This window comes from Ovis aries, chromosome 15 (genome assembly GCF_016772045.2).
Source record: "Ovis aries strain OAR_USU_Benz2616 breed Rambouillet chromosome 15, ARS-UI_Ramb_v3.0, whole genome shotgun sequence".
NCBI classification, from domain to species: Eukaryota; Metazoa; Chordata; class Mammalia; order Artiodactyla; family Bovidae; genus Ovis; species Ovis aries.
Genome location: NC_056068.1, coordinates 69,693,302 through 69,717,208, shown reverse-complemented (window position 1 = coordinate 69,717,208; position 23,907 = coordinate 69,693,302). Strand labels below are relative to the sequence as shown.

Here is a 23,907-nt window from a genome sequence, read left to right as displayed (position 1 = left end):
TACTTTGCCATTCACATGGGTAGAGTATACTCAGAGATATCATAGAAATGTGGAATAAAAGGAACCATTTGAACTAGTAGACTATCTGGTCTTCTTCCCTTTCTTCATTCTTTCCCTCCTTTCTTTCTAAGTTCATGTGTGTGTGTGTGTGTGTGTGTGTGTGTGTGTGTGGGTGTGTGGGTGTGCGTTAGTCACTCATTCACGTCTGACTCTTTGCAACCCCATGTGCTATAGCCTGCAATGCTCCTCTGTCCGTGGAATTTTCCAGGCAAGAATACTGGAGTGGGTTGCCATTTCCTTCCCCATTTAAGTTCATATCTACATTTATTAAAAATCCTAGGTTCAGTTTTCATCTTCTACTTTTACTTTAACATCTTTTTTTACAAAAATCGTGTTGGAGTATAGTTGATTTATAATGTTGTATTATTTTCAGGTGTACAGCAAAGTGAATCAGATATATATATCTTTCTAATTTAGGATTTCCACATATTATTTACTTTAAATGAATTACTCCCACCTAATAAAAGGTTTATGCAAAACTACACACAAAAATTATTAGGAAGATTATTATAATGGGAGAGAACAGAGAGGATAAAGACTTATGTGCTCTAGGCACTGAGATAAGGGTTTAAATTAAGGGTAATTTCATTGAGTTATCACATTTAAAAAGTTTTAAGTTTGGTAAAAAGAAACTAAGTTACCTCTAAAAGTATTTGTTGAGCAATTACTTTATGCCAGATGTTATACTAAGCACTTACTATGATTAACTCATTTCATCTTCACAGCAACTTTTTAAAGTAGTTTCTTTACTTATATCTATTTTACTGGTGAAGAAACTAAACTTCTAAGAAATTACATATCTTGCCTGAGATCACACAGCTAGCAAATAAAGGAGCTGAGATGGAAAACAAGGCAATCAGGCAAAGGACTATATCTGACTTTATCTTACTTGATTATGGGAGGCAGCATTCATTTCCATATTGGTCTGATTTAAAGTCTGTGCTTCCGGTAGCTTTCTCGTGCTTACTCAGTCATGTCCGACTCTTTGCAAGCCCAGGGGCAGTAGCCTGCCAGGCTTCTGATTCCACGGGATTTTTTCCAGGTGAGAATACTGGAAGTGAAGTGAACTCACTCAGTCGTGTCCGACTCTTTGCGACCCCCTGGACTGTAGCCTACCAAGCTCCTCCGTCCGTGGTTTAAGGGTTGCCAGGCAATAATACTGGAGTGGGTTGCCATTTCCTTCTCCAGGGGATCTTCCAGACCCAGGGATCGAATCCGAGTTTCCCGCATTGGAGGCAAATGCTTTAACCTCTGGGCCACCAAGGCTATCTCCTCTTCCAGGGGATCTTCCCGACCCAGGGATTAAGCTGGAGTCTTCTGCTTCTCCTGCACTGCAGGCAGATTCTTTACCCCTGAGCCGCTGGGGAAGCCCTATGCTTCCCATAATCGCCCACCCAAGGCCTGTGGTTCAGAAGTTTTGAGTTTTCCTTCCCATTTTACCATAAGCAGTGTGTCCTTGAACAAGTTGGCTAACCCTGAGCGGTCTCAGTAAGCTCATCAGACTGAGTTTTTTTGATGTTGAGTTGTATGAGTTCTTTGCATGTTTTGTTTATTAACCCCTTATCTGATTTATCATTTAGAAATATGTTCTTCCATTCAGTAGGCTTCCTTTTCGTTCTGTTGATGGTTTCCTTTCTTCTTTTTAGTTTGACAGAGTTCTATTTTTTTTTTTTTTTACTTTTGCTTTTGTATTCCATTCTTGAGACAGACCTCCCCCAAAATATTGCTAAAACTAATATCAAAGTGTACTGTCTATGTTTTCTTTCAGGAATTTTATAGAAAGAATAGTTTATAATACTATTTTAAAAAACTGTTTCCCATAGGTATGTTTACTTAGAAATAGCTTTTGAGTTTGCTGCCAGTAAAATGGAATTGGAAATAAAGTTATCTTACTATTCTTTTCGTATTTTAAGGATATGTACTTGGTTGCTTCAGTACCTTTTGACAATTGTGTCTGCAGCAAGGCTTTCTCTATTCATTCATTCATTCACCCTCCAGCCTATAATATATGCCCTGTAGTGTTTTAGGCCCTAAGAACACAACAGGTGAAAATGGCAGTCTCTGCTCTCATGCATCATCTATCCTAGTGCATAGTCTGTGGTTGAAAAGGTCTAAAGATTTTATTTTATTATCTCCTTCAAATGTGATGAGAATCCTGTGAACTAATTGTTCCTTACCTTGGGGTATTGCAGATATATTTAAAATGTGATGTGATCATGGACAGAAAAATGCACACTTTTCTTAATGCTTTGGTTGATGCACAACACATAATGACGCAAAAAAGCCCATCAAAAGCATACAGAATGCCATCTCAGCTGATGAGTTTCTTTCTCTGGATACTAAAGAATTTTCACTGAAGTCCCTTCCTCTCCACTTCTGCCTTTGTATTACCAGTGGACGTAACATATTTTCCAGTATCATTACTATTTATTTTAATTCCTGCTTGTACCTTGACCTGATTTTAATTTCAAGCCCAGGCATTTCTTTGCCCCTACCTTGACCTACCTTCTCCTTCCCTGCAGATGTTAGCTTTTGTAATAGAGAAACATCTATTCCTAATGTGTAGCACAGTGTTTGATATACAGTATTGGGGCTCAAATAATATAAGACTGAATGCAATTCAGTTTACGTGACTGTAGTTGGTCCCATTGAAGCCGCAAACCACTTCTAGGACTGGAATATCTGAGGAAGAGCAAACCACCCCAGATATCCCAACTGTTGAAATCTCTGCTGTAATTGTCTTACTGCTTTCGTTCATTAGCTTTTCCCTCCTGCAAAAGTGCATTGTTGCTGAGAGGAACTTGACTGTCAGCCAGAGACAGTGAAAGCTCTTTGTCTCCAATCCTCCACAGCCTTTGCAGGCAAATGCAAGCTTCTTGCTGTGTTATGGATGTGATTCAACTTTCACCTGGAACAAACAACTCAGGAGGTGAAGGAGTAGTCTACACACCTGCTCGTTCTCACTCTGTAGTACCAACAACAAGGACTGCTGGTGGTAAAGGCTTTGTGAATTAAATGGACATCAGTCTATGGCAGGAAAATCCTTCTCAAATTCTGACTCCCAAGTAGGGCTTTTTTTCCCCCTTCTCTCTCGAAGGTTCTGCTTTGTCTCTAAACTATCAACTCAGAATGGAGAGAAAACAGCTTTTCCGGCTTGGATGGTTTGACTGTATAATATAATCATTAAATGTCTTAAAACTGGTCTGAATTTGAAGGTGTTAGAAAATACACAGGAGACCATTCTTTGTGTGATTCTGAAATTATTTTCAATTACAGATTAGAGCACCGCAGTGTCTGTAATATCATTTAATGAGGCATAATGCTTCCTTTTGTCATTTTTTCCCCTTGATTGAGATGGGCACCCTTAAGCCTCCTGACAGATTCCAGAATGCTGACAATCACCACTCTAGCAGATGAGAAAGAGCACAACGATGCTGCAAATGAGTGCCAACAAAAGTGATAGATCTTTAAAATAAACTGCAGACGGCACCTAAATTGGATGTAATTGGAAAGTATTCATCAAATTTTGAATTTGGACTCAGTAGTAACAAGAAGTACTAAAACACTGCATAAGAGAACACTAAAATAGAAGTCAGCAACTGTGTATACATATATGGAGGGGAAGATGTCACAAAAATATCCAGTGGCTGCTTTTTCCAGATCTAGAGAATATTAATATGTAGACTATATATTTTGTATGCCTGAGTGTCTGTGTGTGTACTGTTACCTGTGCTGTTTTTATCTCCTTTCTTTTAAATATCTAAAGAATGCACTGATAAACTATAACCATGCTTAGGAACAGATATTATATTAATAGTAAGATGTACAAACAAAAATTTCAGGAGTAAATTCACCTCTCATTTTTGTATTTTTTGCAGACCACTAAAAGTGAATATTTTAAAAGATAATAATGGTTCAGTAAGTTTTCATACATCCCATGGGGTTTTTCTGAGTTTTCAAAATGATTAGGAATTCCATATTTCTTAATCTTTTGGTAGATTGTTGAAATTGATGTGCACAGAAAAAAAAAAATTTAGATCAGAAAAGCATGATGGGTAAACCAAAGGCTTGAAGAGGAAGTAAGCAGAGAGGAAGAAGGGAAAGGAAAACTTTATGGATGACAGAATGGAAAACAAGAAACGGTTACAGTGGAAATACTATATAGTATATGGAGGAATGTAGTAGGATCCAATGTGAGAAGGCAGGTTTTAGACACAGGCCTGATGGTCACTGAAGAAGTCTAATATCGTAGTGGGAGACAGGTAAGTGCCAACATGAAGGGTGAGGCTGGGTCAGCAACGAAATTCCACTTTAGAGGAGGATGTGGTCAACCACCTCTGTAGAGTTGGGAATTTTTTGAGATTGAATGATTGTTATTGTTGATCAGTTGCCCAGGCATGTCTGACTGTTTGCGACTCCATGGACTACATCACACCAGGCCTCCATGTCCCTCACCATCTCCCAAAGTTTGCCTAAGTTAATGTCCATTGCATTGGTGATGCCATCAAGCCCTCTCATCCTCTGATGCCCTCAGTCTTTCCCAGCATCAGGGATTTTTCCAATGAGTTAGCTGTTTGCATCATGTGACCAAAATACTGGCACTTCAGCTTCAGCATCAGTCCTTCCAATGAGTATTCAGGGTTGATTTCCTGTAAAATTGACTGGTTTGATCTCCTTACTGTCCTGTAACCATTTTTTTTTTTCAATTCAATATTTACATGAGTGGCAGGAATCTCAGAATGATGAGGTTTAACTATGAAAGTGGTTTATTTCTTCTGTACATAAAAACATACCCATTCCATGACTAGAGATGAGGATTGTAGCATCATCCAGGAGCCAATTTTACCATTTTCAACATGTCATAAAGATTTTTATCTTGTATCCCATTCCAGTGAGATGATATCCTTTCCAGCCTCTCAGAAAGAAATGAGCAGAAGGACATCCCATAGCCTTTAAATACTATTTTCAGGAAGTTGCACAGCCACTTCTGTTTACATTCTTTAAGCCAAAACATGGCTACATCTAACTGCAAAGGAAAAAGAGGAAGGTAGCTTTTGTTCTACTCAGCCACACGGTGAGGTAAAACCTGTGTAAAGGAAAAGGAGAAATGTGCCCAGTTGCTCAGTCATATCCTCCCCTTTGCAGCCCCATGGACTGTAGCCCACCAGCCAAGAAATAGAATGGAAGGACATCCTCTGGCCTTTAAATTCTATTTCCTGGAAGTTGCCATGGAACTTTCCAGGCAAGAATACTGAAGAGGGTTTTCTTGCTTGGAGGATGGATACCATATGAAAAAATAATGATTTCTGCAATAATATATAGAATATTTTTTTCCATTATTGACATTGACAATGTCAAATCTTTTCATATAAATGATGGATTTAATCGAAGAAAAAGACCCATGAGGAAGGGAGACAAGTTAAGATCTTCTTGGAAAGGTTCTTTGTTAATAATTAGTGCCCATGATAGAAGAATGGAGATAGAAAACTCCAATCTATGGACAAGACAGGGGTAAGAACATTTGGTGGTTCTCTGGTTGCAAACTGTAAAAGAACAGAATTTAATAGTCATTCCTATTTTTCCAGGCTAGTGGTGGTTATCTCCCTATGGCAATGATCATAAGAGAATTAGGTGGATAAGGTGACATGTATTCCTTCCTGGAGAATCCCGTGGACAGAAGAGCCTGGCAAGCCAAGGTTAATGGGGTCACAAAGAGTCAAACAGGACTGAGCAACTAACACACACAGAGGTAACATGAGAAATGCCTAAGGGACATTCATGATGGCTAAATATTCAGGTGCTTGGGAAGCAGAGGTACACAATGCAAGTGCCTTCTTCCCCTGAAGGAGATCCTACACATAGTAGGAAACACTCAACTGAGTGCATGAATTGTATTCTTAATAGAAACATGTGTCTTCATCAGATGCTAGAGCAGTTTCATCCCTTTATATATTTATTCAAGGGGCACACTTTCTTTTTGAGGAGAACTTTCTGCAGCCTCTAATTCTCTTTTGTAATTTTACCAGCTTCTGCTACATCTCTACTAAAATGAGATTTCATTGTGCTTTTTAAAAATTCCTTTTTTAAGTTTATCTGCAGTATAAAGTCTTTTTCTTCAGAAAGATACATGACACCTAAAAATTCTGAACCACAAACTCTTAAAAAATGTCTTTTTGAACAACTGTTGACAAGAACGTGGAGAAAAGAGAATCTTTATATACAGTTGGTGGGAACGTTTATTGGTGCAGCTACTGTGGAAAGCAGCATGGAGTTTCCTCAAAAAACTAAAACTAGAATTACTGTATGATGTAGCAATTCTACTGCTGGGTAGATATCTGAAGAAAACAAAAACACTAATTTGAAAATATACATGCACCCCAAGTTCTTAGCAGCACTATTTATAATAGCGCAGGAATGGAAGCAACCCAAGGATCCATCAACAGATGACAGGATAAAGGAGATCTATCTATCTCTATATGCAGGAGACCTGGGTTCAATTCCTGGGTTGGGAAGATCCTCAGGAGGAGAGAATGGCTACCCACTCCAGTATTGGTGTCTGGAGAATCCTGTGGACAGAGGAGCCTGTCAGGCTTCAGCCCATGGGGTCGCAAAGAGTGGGACACAACTGAACAACTAACACACACACACACACACACACACACACACACACACACAATGAAATATTACTCAACCATAGACGATAATGAAATTCTGCCATTTGCAATGTGAATGGACCTAAAGAGTACTATGCTTAGTAAAATAAGTCAGAATGAGAAAGATAAATACTGTATGTTATCAACTGTATGTGGGATCTAAAAACTGAAATGTATAAACAAAACAGAGACAAATTCACAGATACAGAAAATAAGCTAGTGATTTTCTTTCACTTCAGGACATTTTCTTCTGCATATTATTATTTCTCTCTGTGGTCTTTAGTTTTCTTATTGTGAAACTCCATTTAGATGTCCTTTGGAGCCCCTAAATCTGTATTTCTTCTAAATTAACTACTCCCATATTTTCTATCACTTTTTTCATTCTGACTCTGTATTCTGAAATGTTTCCTTGATTTTCATCTCTCAGTTCTCCATGCAGGTAATCAAGTTTAGGATTACATCCAAATTGTATTGATGATCATACTTTGTACTCACTGGATCTCTTATTATTATTTTTTTTAACAAGAGCATCATTACTTTTAATTGCTGCAATATAGATATAGATAGTTGGGTTTCCACAGTGACTCAGTGGGAAAAAATCCACCTGCACTACAGAAGATTCAGGTTCGGTCCCTGGGTCAGGAAGATCCTCTGGAGAAGACCATGGCAACCCACTCCAGTATTTTTGCCAGGAAAATCTCCCTGATGGGGCTACAGTCCATGGGATCACAAAGAGTCAGACACGACTGAAGCAACTGAGCATGCACACACACACAGATAATACTCTTTTAAATTAAATTTTCTTCCAGGTTATTGTTTGTTCATCTGGAGAGTTCTCTTTAGCATTGTTTGTTTATTTATTTATTTTGGTCTAAAATCTCTGGTAATCTTTAGTTGATGATTTATTTGTTTTTAAAGGGAAAGTCTGGGCTGATTAATGTAGGTGGTGGGCATTGGTTTCTTCTGTAGTTGGATAGACACTTTTCCCCGGGTAGCCTCTCAGATGAGAGAAAATCATATGCCTGCAGAATAAAAGCAAAAGATATAGGTCTCCAGAGTGTCTAGTTAGGTACTGAGCATGTGGAATTTTCAGAGATAGGCAATCCCACACCTCCTAGTCAGAGCGTTTAGCATGCATCAATCTCAATGCCACCTTAACATACTAATATGGCCATTAATATTCATCTCCACGCAGTTTAAAATTTGCAGATAAAATGAGTTGGCCAGTACAGAGAAAAAAATATGCCCAGAATATAGTTCTGCACTATTTATTTCAATTACAGGTCTGAGGTAAGAGTACCAATGTCACCAATACAGAGAGTTTCAAAGGGACATTTAAAGGAGAGCTTCATACAAGGTTTTGATGAATTCTGGAGGCAATAGTGTCTGCAAAAAGAGAATGTGCCTGGGGAAAGGTGATGGAATGGACCTTTTCTCTCTGTCTTGGGAGTGTAAAATGAATTTAGGATTCAGGGAAAAGAGAATAGGGACGGTTGAACAATTCACGCATGGAATATTAAGTACTTGGGAAATAGGAACCCAGTCTCTCTCCATTTTTACCTTCCCTTCCTCTCAGAGAATCTCAAATCTATCACTGAAATAAATAGGGTGGAAGTACGCTTTGGGAACATTATGTAAGTCTGGCCATGTTGCCCAGCTTCCTGCCTCCAGGCAGAAATCTAGTTAAATAATTCTGGACAGATGGATGCCTCGCCTTGGAAAGCAGGGACACAGTTAGGAGTGAGGATGGACATAGAAGCAGCACTTCAGCCTGTTTCCATCTGAAACTAGTGAATTTCTTGTTTTGTACAAAGGCAGTAACTGTGCTGTTCAAACGACTGCATGATTCTATGGTAGTACGTGGACTTCAAGCACATTCTATTTCCCATATGGGCCAGGTCTGTTATATTTTAAGGCTAAACATGTTGCCTGGTGTTGTTTTGGAAGTACATTACTTTTCTTGCCGGAGGTACATGTGTGTGTGTTCGGTCACCTCAGTCGCATCTGACTCTTTGCAACCCTATGGACGTTAGCCCATGAGGCTCCTCAGACCATGGGGATTCTCCAGGCAAGAATACTGGAGTGGGTTGCCATGCCCTCCTCCAGGGGATCTTCCCAACCCAGGGCTCGAACCTGTGTCTCCTGAGCCATTGGTTCTTTATACCACTGAGCCACTGGGAAGCCCCTGCAATGGAGGGCAATGATTAAAACCAGTTGCTCTCTATTTGGGTGGTAATATATATGATAGATGATCTTCCTGTGTATAATACACCCAAGGCTTTGTGCCATTTCTCACATGCTATTCTTGTTTAAGAGGAGAGTGAATAACATCTCACTTTACCCTTTCAATTTTTGAACCATTTGAGAATTGAGAAAGGAATCAAATATCAGCTTCAGTACTGATAAAGATAGAGAATAAAAATATAAGTTTTACAAATTCTCTCTATTGCAATCTGATCCTCAACATAGTCCTTAGACCAGCTCACTGAAAGATGAGGCTACTAATTAGATATGTACCAGGAAAGGTAAAAGAGTATTTGCTTCACTACGTTGAGCCCCTGTAGCAGAATTAGAGATGGATGAGTATTCAGATATTCACATAAAGGACAAACAAGTCTTGATCTAGATATGTGTACCATATTATTAATAAATCAAGATCAAAAGAAGCTGCATGTATTGTCAGGGCAGGCAAGCTCAAAGAAGAGAACGGAGAAGACGATGTACAAGTTCTTTCTTGCATTGTTACCTTTCAGATAAATTGCTCTTTGTTCCATAGGATGAAACAGATAATCTCTTCCTAACACTTCCAAGGTAATGGGTATTCTTATTCTAAATATGAAAGTGGAAGGGCTAAAAGAAAAAAAAAATCCTACATTTTCTACCTGTAACTCAATCCGTAGCTCTCTCACATTAGAAAGGGCAGTAGAGCACAAGTGAGCGATAATAACACGGTTATAGAGATATCACTAAGTGGTATTTAGAATAGTATTTTAACAGTGATGAATTACACATGAGCATTGTAACTACCTTATAGCTGTTGGTGAAAACCACTCACTCACCTAAGCAAAGAGAATGCTACCAAGTGACTGTTTCATAATAATATTGGTAAAGTTCTAGGGGAAGTCATAAGAGAATAAAATGTTACAGCTAGAAGCTCCATAAATTAAAAAGATCCCCTTTTCTAGCACTGTTCGTCAAAAAATAACCATGTTACTAGTGGTCCTTGTTGTTTAGGGTCTTCTCTGATGTTTTGGTTCTTATCTGAGGACTCAGGGCTTCCCATCTGGTGCTAGTGGTAAAGAACCCACCTGCTAACACAGGAGACATAAAGAGACTCAAGTTCAATCCCTGAACGGGGAAAATTCCCTGGACAAGGGCAAAGCAACCCACTCTAGATTTGTGCCTGAAGAATTCCTTGGACAGAGGAGCCTGTCAGTCTACAGTCCATAGGGTCTCACGGAGTCAGACACGACTGAAAACACTTTGTTGTTTGTGGCTGTAATATTTTTAGCATTTTTATTGAGATATAATTCACATGCCCCAAAGTTAACTTTTTTAAAGTGTACAATTTAGTGATTTTAGTATATTCACAGAACTGTGTACCCATAACCTGTAACTACATTTTGAACATTTTTATTACCTTCAAAAGAACTGTCATACCAAGTAGCAGTTACTCTCCACCAAACCCCCATCCTAGGTAACCACTAATGTGTTTTCTTTCTCTATAGATTTTCCTATTCTGGACAGCTCATATAATTTTTAGATGTAAAACTTGCTGTTTCCAGATGCCGTTTGTCAGTATTTTGTTAAAATGTTTCATCATCTTTTTTTATGAAGGGTGTTGACCTATAGTTCTCTTCCTTTGGAATATCTTTTCCAGGTTTTGTTATCAGAATAATAGTAAAGCATAAACATGGGATGGAAAAGATGACCTCTCTTTATATTTTTGGAAGACTTTGATATTAGTTGAGTAGGAACTATTTTTTTTCAAGGTCTGGTAGAGTTCACCAGCCATACGGGGTTGGACATTCCATCACGGAAGTTTTAAAATTATTAACTCAGTCTCTTTACTTGTTAGGTTCGGTTCAGACTTTCGGTTTATTTTGAAACAGTCTGTTAGATGGTATCTTTTAGGAGTTTGTCCGTTTCACCTAAGTAGTAGTTTATTTCACTTGCATACAAGTTATTCATGGTGTTCCTACAGAATCTTTATTGTTTCTTTAAGATAGGTCATGATTTTCTTCTTTCATTCCAGATTTAGTAATTTGAGTCTTCTCTTTTTTCTTGGTTGTCTAAGTAGATACTTGTCAATATTGTTCGTCTTTTCAAAGAATAAGCCATTGTATTCATTGATTTTTTTAAAATTGGTTTCTTATCTTTCATTTCTTCTTCAATTTTACTATTTTCTTACTTCTGCTCACGTTGAGTTTAGTTTCTTATCCTACTTTCTTTAGCTATTAAATTAGGCTATGAATTTGAGGGGTTTTTAAAGATAGGCATTTATATTGAGTTTCTTTCTGAGCACTATTTTTCTTGCATTCCATTATTTTCGTATATTGTGTATTCATTTTCACTTTTTTCAAGGTATTTTCTAATTTTCTTTTTTTTTTTTTTGACTCCGTGAATCTTTGGAAGTGTAATTTTTATTTCCTACATATTTTAGAGTTTCCTAAATTTCTTTCTGTTGTTGATTTATAATTTAATTGTGGTTGGAGAACATACTTTGTATAGTTTCAACCCTTTAAGTATATTGAAGTAAGATTTAAGGCCTTATAACTATAAACTTTTTCATTTCATGATGTGTGATTTTTCCTAACAGGCTTTGTAACTGCTTTTAGCTAAAGGATTATAGCACTAATATCAGTATACTGATATTGACATATGCATCAAAAAACCTATTCTCTTATCTCAGTTTTGAAGAATAAGTATGGGCGAGTCATTTAAGTTCTCTGGACCTTTGTATCCTCAGTATTGATAGCTAATATTTATATCAATATCAATCATAATATATTAAATAATGTTTCTTTATAGCTATTATGTTAGTATATATATAGATAGATATGTTATATGTACTTCTTTTTCCTCTCCTTGAAGAAACAGAAAAATATTTTATTTATTTAATCTTAATTAATAACCAAATTGTTTAATGCTGTGTGTGTTCTCTCACTAAGTAATGTCTGACTCTTTGCGACCCCATGGACTATAGCCCACCAGGCTCCTCTATCCATGGGATCTTCCAGACAAGAATGCTAGAGTAGGTTGCCATTTCCTCCTCCAGAAATTGTTTAATATATGTACTCAAAAGCTATGGATGGGAAGTTCATTTACATCAATAACTTGCCTGTTGTGTCTATGGAGCATGAAGATCATATATATTAATTAACTGAGAAAATATAGCTATAGACAAGAAGAGCTGGGAAAGGGAATGGTCTGTTTTATGAACGGGTTTCCTTCATGACCTTTGCCCTATATATAGTAATCAAAGATAGCTATAATAACAATATATTGTGGAAGTTATTTTATTTCCAATGGCAAGTATAATTAGTGAAGCACTTAAAAAAAATAATGTCCAATAAAGAAGACTATGCTCTAAAGGATAATTAACCAAAGTTTATTAGAGACCCAAGGTATCTGCCAAAGTGAAGATCAAACTTGACTTTCATACTGCTCATATCTCCCAGGGTAAGTTCCGAGAGCTTGCCCCTTAGGTGAAAATATATTTCTCCAGATAATTAGCTTTCATTGAGCTCCGATTGCTTTCTCTTCCCAGGCTTACTGACTGTATTTATTTTGCTCAGATGTGTAATTTCAAGACAGTAAAGTCTCCTTTTCACTTGGGGTATCATTATAAGAATGGCAAAAGCATCAAAGTTTTACTAGCTAAAGGTATGTCTCCCCATCCATATCTAGGGAGGAATTTGTGTTTATGGAAGCGGAGATATAATTGGAAGTCATAAGCAACTGACTAGGAAATTAGTTGTCAAGATTTATTGCCGAGTCACTTTGCTGTACAGCAGTAATTAACACAACACTGTAATTCAACTATTGTTGTTTAGGCACCAAGTTCTATCTAACTCTTTTTGCAACCTCATGGACCACAGCCCACTGGATTCCTCTGTCCATGGGATTTAGCAGGCAAGAATACTACTTCAATAAAAAATAAATTTAAAAAAATTAAAAAACAAACATGCTTTTTCTATTAACTAAGCAAGTGAACTTCACAGACAATTTCTTTAACTTTTGGGGCCTCACTGTTCCCTATCTTTAAAATAAAGAGCTTGGAATAAGTAATCACTAAAAAATCATGTTGAATTTTTTTTTGACTCCATAGCAAATGGGAGTTTTAAAAGAAAGGATCACTCTATTTCTGCTTTAAAAGGGACCTGCCTCCACTTAGGAATCCAAAGGGCTTTTCATTTGTTTGGTTTTTTGTTGGTTGTTTTTTTGTTGTTTTGTTTCTTTAGCTGAGTGACAAACAAAGGCAAACAAATAAACCAAAAGACTCTCACCAAAGTTAGTCACTCTTTGCGACCCATGGAACTGTAGCCCACCAGGCTCCTCTATCCATGGGATTCTCCAGGCAAGAATGCTGGAGTGGGTCTCTACTCTCTTCTCCAGGGAATCTTCCCAAACCAAGGATTGAACCTGGATATCCTGAGTTGCAGGCAGATTCTTTATGATCTGAGCCACCAGTATGCCCTAATAATTACAGCAGAATGCTTCAAAGGTGAAGATGAAGATTAAGTCCAAAAGCTTGTGGATCTTTAAGGAAAATGTGTCTTGTCTCTTTGGATTTCTCTGGAAGCACCACGAACAGGTGAAATGGGGTCTTGTGGAACTGTGATGGTTGCAGCTTCGCAGGAGTGTCCAGAATACATTTGCCACTGGTAGGGATCTTTGGTAGGAAAGCTCATACTGCAAAACCAGCAAAATGGAACCACATTCTCTATGTGTAGTATGGTTGAAATCATGCAGAAGCCTTCACTTACAGGCAGATAGCTTTGCTCTGAGGAGAGAATAATATAAAGTTCCATACTTTCCAAATAACACAGTTTTCCTGCATCGGAATTTTCGTACCTAATGGTTATTTCTTGAGCCATGTGTAACATTCTTTTGTTTATGCCTTGACAAAAATATAGAGAAAAAGATAAGACTCTGATTTGCTGAGAGATTCATGTTACAGAAAGTTAGCTGGATATTAGCAATCATCCTCTGAACTTGTCAGTTTAATCTAGATAAATAAATTCATCTAGAAGCAAATAAAACACACAAATCAAAAACTAGGCAAATGAGAGATAGTACAGAGTCATTCTTTTCTATTTTTGACTGGATTTGTTATAATATCTATATAATTGATATTAGATAAAACTACCTATATTGTTATATTCCACACACTTATTAATCAAAAAGTGCTTATTGAGCAATAATTAGGTAATAATCCTGAATACTATAATGCTAAATCATTATATATAATTCTAAATACTATAATTCTAAAATCATTATAATATTAATTAAAAGTGTTAAGGCAGAGTTGAGGAGAATAGGTGCCAGTATTGCTTGTCTGGGTTCATTCCAGACTCTGTCGCTTACTACTTGTAGACCTTGAGAAATTTGTGTAACCAACCCCTTTGATATTCAGTTTTCTCACCTGAAAAAATAGGTTAATGATATTATCTACCTAATAATATTGATGGGAAGATTAGATAATTTAAAGTATTTCAGCAATGCCTGGGACACTCAATAAGTGTTAGCTAATATTATTCATCTTTTTATCCCCTGTGAAGCCTTCCTAAATGATTTTCCTACAGTAGGGTTTTAAGCAGAATTTGTTGTAATGAATAGAAAATGGCTGAAAAAAATTTATTAGGAGACTAACTCCTTTTATGCTTCCCTGGTGGCTCAGCAGTAAAGAATTCACCTGCAGTGCAGGAGCTGCAGGAAACATGAGTTTGATCCCTGGATCAGGAAGATCCCTTGGAGAAGAGCATGGCAACCCACTCCAGTATTCTTGTCTGGAGATTCCTCTAGACAGAGGAGCCTGGTATGGTTCATGGAGTCACAAAGAGTTGGATACAACTGAAGTGACTGAACCCACAACTGTAATCTAAATTTTGTATCATAAATTTCAGATTTGTATATATTTTTTAATGAATGATATCAATGTACCATTTAATGCTGAAGGGTGGTTAATTATGCATAGAATATACTGTCTCTCAAAATGTGGCACTGGAAAGGTGTGCTAGAATCCAATTTTTATTCTTCTGCTATTTGTTGCTACTGTAGTAAGGTACATCTCAAAGGCATTCATTAAGAATGAAACGTTAACACTTCAATTGATATTTAGTGAGTTGACAATGAGTGATAAAGATCTGCTGTGTAAAGTCTTATCTCTCTCTTAGGAGTGTTTTATGGAGAATTGCCAACTGACCATTGAAGGAGATGAATATTTGGTGACTTTTGTATGTATCTTGGAAACTAGACTGTGGAAGTGCTGATGCCTAGTTTGAGAACATTTCCCCAGGTAGCATATGAAGAACTAAAATATGAGTCTCATCTATGTTATCATTTTGCAACACAAAGCCAAATTGGTATAGGAAATCACCTATTCAGAAGTACAATACTTCTTACCAGGAACACTAATTTACTTGAGACTTGTATTCCTAATAGTAACCTCAGCTTCATTACACAGAGTTTTAGGGACAGATTCAAGGTAATATCTTGTTTATTTTGTTCTGTTTTTGTCACAGTTGTGTGATCTTTCCTAGTTACTGGGAAAAATCCTAAGGTGCCCAGATACCAAGATGTAATCTCCTGGTACAGTCGATCATTACTGTTCTTTCCCTTTTTGTAAAAGTAAGGACTACAGGCAGCTGCCTGATTGCTCTCTTGGCTGAACCAGCCCTTCTTCTGAATCTCAGGCTTCCAATCCAAGTACACCTGTGAAGAAATTAAATATAATGTTTATTTCAAGTGCAACAGCTTGAACAAGTATAACAATTTTATACTGCTATTTCATTCTTCAACACTCATATCCATTCGTTGGGCAAGTAACTTACTTTTTTTAGATTTTAAAATTTTGCATGTATTAAAATGGAATTTCAAACATGAAGTATGGGTTCTTTGACTGGAACATACACTAACGGTCACCCATCCCCCTCCTTTCTAAATTGAGACATAAGACTGGAGAAAAGAAGGCAACTTTACAAGGTCACCCCTGTGAATTATCAGCAGAACTGATATCAAAATACAAAAGTTTTCAATAGAAATTCAGTATCGCATCTGTTGCTCAAAGCTTATTTCATCTCCACAGTCACCTTTAGATCTAAAATTTGCAGAATATCCTTCAACTCTGTCTCCCCGGAGCACTATATTTTATCCCTCGAGGCAGAGCTTAAAGGTCAAGTTCTTACTGAAACTTTCCCCAGTACCTTTAAGCATTGATATGGATTCCATCTCTGCTTCTCTAGTATTTGATTCTTATCTCTGTCACGGTACTTAGCTTATCACATTTCAATTATTAACATATTAGTCTATCTCCCCAGTTGCATCTGGGATGTTTTTGCTGTCTAAATCTCTGGGGTCATTTTGTTACCTAACTAGGTACAGGGTGCTTAAAATGTTTTCTGAATGAATGAATAAATGACATTCTTCCTTGGATCTGAGACTAGGTATTTTCCTAGCTTTCCTCACCAGTGCTACAAAGCTTTCCTAAGAACTCAAGGAAAGAGTCAAATTCATTCAGTCAGTAACTTCATAATGAAGTACTTTGTCCTTTTGTAATGACTCTTCCAGTGAAACACTATTAGGCAATTCCTCTAATTCATGAGACACAGTGGACTGCTTTATTTTTTAAGGGAAATTGATCTACTATCACTTTTACATGATACTTTCAATTTTTGGAGAAATTTACATTCGTTGTCTCATTTGGTCTTCACAAGATCCCTGTAATATAGATGAGCATAGATTCTATAGCATTCTCACAGATGAGTTCATTAAGGCAGATAATCCAAAGGATATCATTTTGAATTAAGGTTTTCTGACTCCAAATTTAGTTCTCATTCAATTCCAAATGATGCCCTCTTTAAACATTTGAACATTCCATAAAAATAAATCCTCAAATGGATCTGTTCTCTAAGTCACTAAAGACTTTGGGTTGCAAAGTGTTGAAACCCAGCGCAGAATCATCTGGAGATATAACTTCAGGCATTCTTAGTTCCCACCAGTCAAACTAGGTTACCAGATATAAATACTTTGCTTTACTCATCGTTTGAACCAATTCCTCTCTGTACTTAGTCATGTGTGACTCTTTTTGGCCCCATGGACTGCAGCCCTCCAGGCTCCTCTGCCTATGGAATTTTCCAGACAAGAATAACAGAGTAGGTTGCCACTTCCTACTCCAAGAGATCTTCCTGACCCAGGGATCAAACTTACCTCTCTTGCAACTCCTGCATTGGCAGGTGGATTCTTTACCACTGCCTCTACCTTCAAAGTCCAGTTCCTCTCTGAATTGGCTTTAAAATTGAGCAACCTCTCCCCACAGGAAACTGTAAAATGGCTGTGAACAACTATATAGTTATAACAACTTGGCAACCCAACCCAAGAAGTGGCAGTCAGTGGCCCAAGATCTGACAATCAGCGGCCCAAAGTGAGTCATGTGCTCATCACAGACCTAGTCACTGCAATTGTAAGAACAGAGTCCTGTGATTGATGTCAAGTGGATGAGGGACTAATTCCTAGAGCCTGCTGTGACATCAAACCCAAGAGAATGACCTAAAGTAAAAGTGGAGGAGAGCTTCTACCATGCAAATAGAAGTGCCATTTTCAGGAGAAGAAGGAATCAATACCAAGCTAATGAAAACAGCAGTTGCTACTATCAGATCTTTCAGTTTCAGATGTTATCAGATGGAACCTTTCTGACTTTCTTTGAGAATCACCTGTTTCTGGGTAGGTCAATTCGATAAATGTTAAGAAATTGTGGGTTGAGTAACTTGAATAGCAAGTAAAAAAATAAAAAAAAGTCACCTTGTTCAGACATGAAATCTGAGAAAGCCTGTTTTATCTATTTGCTGTTCCAGTAATAAAATTCCAATAATAAAATTAGGGTTAGGATTAGAGAAACAATTAAAGAACAATTAAAAAAAAAACTGGCTGAGAGATTGAAGCTGTGCATGAGAGGGACAGATTCCCTTTTGCCTAGTGTATCATCAGCAGATCTGTCGGCTGAATTGTACAGTATCTATTATTTTTAGCTATAAAGAAGGTGAAAAGAACACAACTGGATTTCTAGATCACAGCAAGTGCTATGACATAATCCCCATTTGTTAATATCTTTATTACTGTGTATGAATAAATGATACCCCTCTATAGAAAAAATCCTTCTATCACTTGAAAAGCAAGGCAGGTGGATTAGGGCATCATCAATAGAGAATGAACATGGAAATCCCTCCATGCTTTTCAAGTTACCTTTAAAGAGCACAATAGAATTTTAAAAATAAGAAGCATGAGAATTCCACCAAAGGTGGAATATTATCCTTGTCTTTTGTTAATCATTACCAGGATTGAGAATGAAGATGGAGCATATATCATATACATATTCTATTTTAATCTACTTTGGTGGGAAGGTCCTTCTAAATGTGAGGAAACTTTTGTTTAAGCAGATCTTTATAGAAAACCAGCTTGGAACTAAGGAAATAAAGGAATAAAGTGAAAATTTTGTGATTTGGAGTCACACAGATCTGGTGTCATTGATTCATTCACACAAAAAAAGATTCGTTCAGCACCTGTTCTATGGCAGGCAGTGTTCTTGTTGTTTTTCAGTTGCTAAGTCATGTCTGACTCTTTGCAACCCCATGGACTGCAGCACTTCAGGCTTCCCTGTCCTTCACTATCTCCCAGAGTTTACTAAGACTCTTGTCCATTGAGGCAGTGTTGCCATCCAACCATCTCATCCTCTGTTGACTCCTCTCCTCCTGCCCTCAAACTTTCCCAGCAATGGATCTTTTTCAATGAGTAATAGACAATGTTCTAGGTGCTAGAAATGAATCAGATAATGTAACAGAGAACATCCCTGCCCTCATGCAAATTACAGTTTAGTATAGGATTTGGAAAATTTTTTGTAAAGGACTATTGAAATAATTTTGTTTTTGCAGGCCAGGTGGTCTCTGTTGCAACTTTTCAGTTCTGTCATTGTGGTGATAAAGTGCCATTAGTTATACATAAACAATGGGTATGATTGTTTGCAAATAAAACTTTATTTAAAATAACAGGCAGCATGTTTTATTTGGCCTATGGCCAATTTTTGACAGTTCTTGGTCTAGTAGAACACTAGTTAAGGTTTACCATTTAATTAGGTACTATTTATTCTTCCAAATTTGTTATTACATTTTAAATGCTACTCACAGCAGCTACTTTACAGAGGAATTGCAAAGGTAAATGGAATAATGCATAAAACATGTCCTAAAACTTCTGAAGGGAACTTGATAAACATCGCTTACTGCTGAGCTTAATTCCTCATTTTAGACATTTAGAAACCAGGAGGCTAGGGAGTCCCATACCAAGTGCATCCTGTTCTTGGTCATCAATTTATTTTAGTTCCGTATTTTTCCCCCCTTGGCTGCAGGGGGTCTTTGTTCTGGCGTGTGGGATTTCTCTAGTTGCATAGCTTGGGCTCTGGAGTGTGCGGGCTTAGTTGCCCCATGACCTCTGGGATCTTAGTTCCCTCACCAGGGATTGAACTCATGTTCCCTAAATTGGAAGGTGGATTCTTAACCACTGGTCCACCAGGGAAGTCCCAGCTTCCCTAGTTCTTTAAGCTCTGTGAATAAAAATGTACCAGTGTATAACCCTGTAGCTTTGACAAACCAGAATCATTTTGATCCCAATTTGACTTATATGGATAAACATTATTAGAAAACAGATATTTACTTTGATTATAGACATGACCTTAGGAAAAGTACAATAAGAAAAAGTTAGACACTTCTTTTTATTTGATATATGATGAGTAGTTAAAACAGTGATTTAAGAACAGCCATCAGCCAAGTGACCCATGAAGTAACCTTTAATTCTCTGCACTGCGTTTGGAAGAAATATGAATGTCTGGGAGTGGAAGAAAACAGTCATCACAGAAAACTGAAGAAAATGTGGGAGAAAAAGGCTTCTTTCCATTGTCATTTAAGTTGTTCCAATAAATCAATAAATCATCTAGTAACTGAAAAACAAAAAAGAATAGTCTGGTTGGTCAATGACTATACGCATGCATGATATGTCTGGATTTTCTGTTTGAAGCAGTGTGGAACACACAAAAGACACACAAAGGATGCATAAAATGTTTTCCTTTTAGGTTGGAGGATTCTGGTCAGATAAGAGGTTTGTTAGCTCATTCGATATGTTTACTATTAGGCAGGTTTTCTGCTAGGCATTGAGGGCAGGGCAGTGAATAAAAAAGACAGATGCCTCTCCCCTCCTGGAACCTGCATTCTGGTGAAGGTTCCAGATGCCTAACAGAATTCACAAGATTTCTGAAAAGTAGAGTATGCTTGTGGAAAAGCATAAAGAAGACAGAGTGAATTGGGAGAGTGTATTTCTAAGGGCGAGGATTGTAGTTTCTTTTGTGTGTGTGTGTTTCTTGTTTGAGGATGGTTAAGGAAAGACTTAACCATCTCACATGCATACATATAGCATTCACGTATGGATATAAGAGCTGGACGATAAAGAAGGCTGAGCGCTGAAGAATTCTGAACTGTGGTGTTGGAGAAGACTCTTGAGAGGCCCTTGGACTGCAAGGAGATCCAACAAGTCCATCCTAAATGAAATCAGTCCTGAATATTCACTGGAAGGGCTGACACTGAAGCTGAAGCTCTAATTCTTTGGCCATCTGATACGAAAAGCTGACTCATTGGAAAAGACCCTGATGTTAGGAAAGATTGAAGGCAGGATGAGAAGGGGACAACAGAAGACAGCTGGTGTCACTGACTCAATGGACATGAGTTTGAGCAAGGTCTGGGAGACAGTGAAAGACAGAGAAGTCTGGCATGCTGCAGGCCACGGGGTTGCAAAGTGTTGGATATGACTGAGCGACTGAACATAACAAAAAAAAACCTCACTGAGAAGGTGACATTTGAGAAAATGCGTGTAGAAGAAAAGAGAGTGGGCCTTGGGAACCACTTTTGGATAAGCAGATTGTGTGTGTGCTAAGTCGCTTCAGTTGTGTCTTGACTGTTTGTGACCCCTTGGACTATAGCACACCAGGCTCTCTGTCTGTGGGATATTCCAGGCTGGAATATTAAAGCAGGTTACCCTGCCCTCCTTCAGGGGATCTTCCTGACCCAGGGACCGAACCCACATCTCTTTATGTCTCCTGCATTTGCAGACTGGTTCTTTACTGCTAACGCCACCTGGCTGAGAGAGTGAGTTAGGATAATTGGTTTCTAAGGGGTGGTGGATGTAGTTGTTTTTTTGTGTGTTTCTTGTTTTTTGGTTTGTGTTTTCCTTTTGCTTCTTTTTTAAGGATCATTAAGGAAGGACTTGCTGAGAAGGTGACTTTTGAGAAAATGCTTGTAGAAGATGAGAGACTGAGCCTTGGGGACCACTTGTAGATAAGCAGATCAGGCAAAGCAAACAAGTGTAAAGGCTCTGAAGTGAGATCTTTCCTCCTTTCTAGAAGCAGCAGGCAGGCCATTACATCAGCAGGTTCAGAGTGATGGAAGGGGAGAGTAGGTCATAGAGGAAAGAGCGATATGCAGTGAAGCCTGGCTTGCGTGGGGCCTTCAGGGCCACTGGAGGGCCTTTTTCTTCTACTTCTAAGGAAACGGGAAGTCGCTAGAGTGTTCTGAGCAGAGGAGACATAGGCTCTGGCTGAGATATTATAAAGATCAAAGGGGCTTCTCTGAAATCAGAATGTAGGGAGATGGCAGGGAATCCTGAGAGCTAAGATTACACGTGAGGATGTGAAACACTAGCTCAGGTTAATCTAATACTGCTGCTTTGTTTAGTGGGACAAAAAGAAGATTCTTGAATAGTAAGCATCAACCCACAGTTGTTACTTTCATTATTAACTGGGAGAACATGATTTGCTGTGGCTTACAGAAATCAAAACAACTATCCAAAAAGCTAAATTTAATTTAAAAAAATGATAATAATGAAAAAGAATAACTGCCTTCTCGCCCTGCTGGACATTCATCCTTGAATGTCCTGGATTAAAAATGAACAGGCTTCCCCTGGCTTCCCCTGGCTTCCCTGGTGGCTCAGATGGTAAAGAATCTGCCTGCAATGCAGGAGACCTGGGTTCGATCCCTGAGTCAGGAAGATCCTCTGGAGAAGGGAATGGCTATCCACTCCAGTATTCTGGCCTGGAGAATTCCGTGGACAGAGGAGCCTGGTGGGCTACGGCCCATAGGGTCACAAAAAGTCAGCCACAACTGAGGACTAACACTTCCACTTTCCCTTGACCTTGGGAACTGTGGATCCCAAATTTCCCCTGGCCTCAAGGGTCTGGACCATTTTTTCTTTCCTTCCTTACATCTCTAGCATTCTCTTAGTAATGCTTTCTATCAATGAGCACTTCCTTTGGAGCTGGGCAGCCAGACTCTTCAACCTCAGCTGAGAACTCCAGCTGCAGCTCAAACCCTCAGCTGAATAGGCACTGACAGTGCTGTTGTGAATTACACGGGGGGTCTAAAGCTTGAAATTCCTTGCTGCCATTGTCTCCAGCTCAGCTGCTGAGTTACAGTGTGGGCTGCCTCTGCTGGACTGTGTCTCAGTCTCTTCATCTCCAAGCACTGAAGGCTCGTCTCGGGCATGCGTTCGGAGTGTAATAGCTCTATGGAGAAATGGAGGACTGGGGTTAGCACTTTCCCACCTGGGCTCACACACCAGGATCGAAAAGTGGGACGGGAGAGAGGCTAGTCTGACAGATTCTGTCTGACTCTTGTCACCCCTAAGTGCCTGGACTAGCACGTTTCCTACTAGGCTTTGTGCATGTGTGCTGAGTCACTTCAGTCATGTCCAACTCTTTGCGACCCTATGGACTGTAGCCCGCCAGGCTCCTCTGACCATGGGGGTCTCCAGGCAAGAATACTAGAGGGGGTTGCCATGCCCTCCTCCAGGGGATCTTCCTGACCCAGGGATCAGACCTGCGTCTCTGTCTCCTGCATGGGCTTTGCTTCTGCTCTAATCAAGGAGCTCCACCTTACCATCTGAGCCACCAGGGAAGCTCTCATCTTTGTTACTCAGATCGCACTGCCACTTCCTCAAACTGACACTTCTTTGGACAGGAGCCATGGATCAGGTGCCTTTAAATCCCTATTGTTCTACATCGTTTTTGATGCTTAGTCGCTAAGTTGTGTCTGACTCTTTGGTGATCCCATGGACTGTAGCTCCACCATTTTGCTCCATCCATGGGATTTCCCAAGCAAGCATACTGGAGTGGGTTGCCATTTCCTTCTCCAGGGGATCTTCCAGACTCAGGGATTGAACACGTGCCTCCTGCATTAGCAGGATGATTCTTTACTGCTGAGCCATCTGAGAAGCCCACAGTCCTAATAAGTTCTAATAAGAGTGTTCTTATTAAAAGGGATGAATGAATGAATGTCTAAAGCTATTTGAAAAGCCCTACCAAGAACTTCCCAAGCTATCTGTTTAAGCTTAATTATTATCATTGTTTAATCTCCTGAATACATGAAAATACTTAATTTTGTCCATGTTGGCAGTACAGCCTTACCTATAATATAATCACCATTTATTTTTGAGGGGATGATATACAAGGTGTGAATGTGATTATGATCTACACATATTTTAAGAATAGAGAAGATATTTTCTCTTTTAAGAATAGAGAAGAAAATTTTCTTTAGGTAGCAGGGCTTGAGCTATACAATTAAAGAAGCATAGACTTTAAGCAGAGGGAAAGGTTTTCAGATGAGAAGAGAAAGAGAAACAAATGTGTGTAGGGATGAGCCTTGAATATTAAGGGTAATAAGAGTGGTGAGGATACTCATCTAATTGTAACCAGTGATGGGGAGCAGAGAGAAGGAAGGATAAATGAACAAAGGAAAGCCAAGATGTATCTTTGCCTATAATCCCCCCTCTGCTCCCTTTCTAGTCTCCTCACTCTCCAAGTGTCCCTATACTAAACGGAGTGAACTGAGATAATGATGGGATTAACCCTTGCATACTTGTATTTCATATCCATATTTTAACT

At 38.5% G+C, this 23,907-nt stretch overlaps 1 protein-coding gene across 4 annotated transcripts in view; it reads left to right on the top strand.

The window, feature by feature from the left end:
• LRRC4C (leucine rich repeat containing 4C) overlaps positions 1-23,907 on the top strand; it is a 1,433,039-nt gene that overhangs the window by 1,045,287 nt on the left and 363,845 nt on the right. The window lies entirely within an intron of this gene.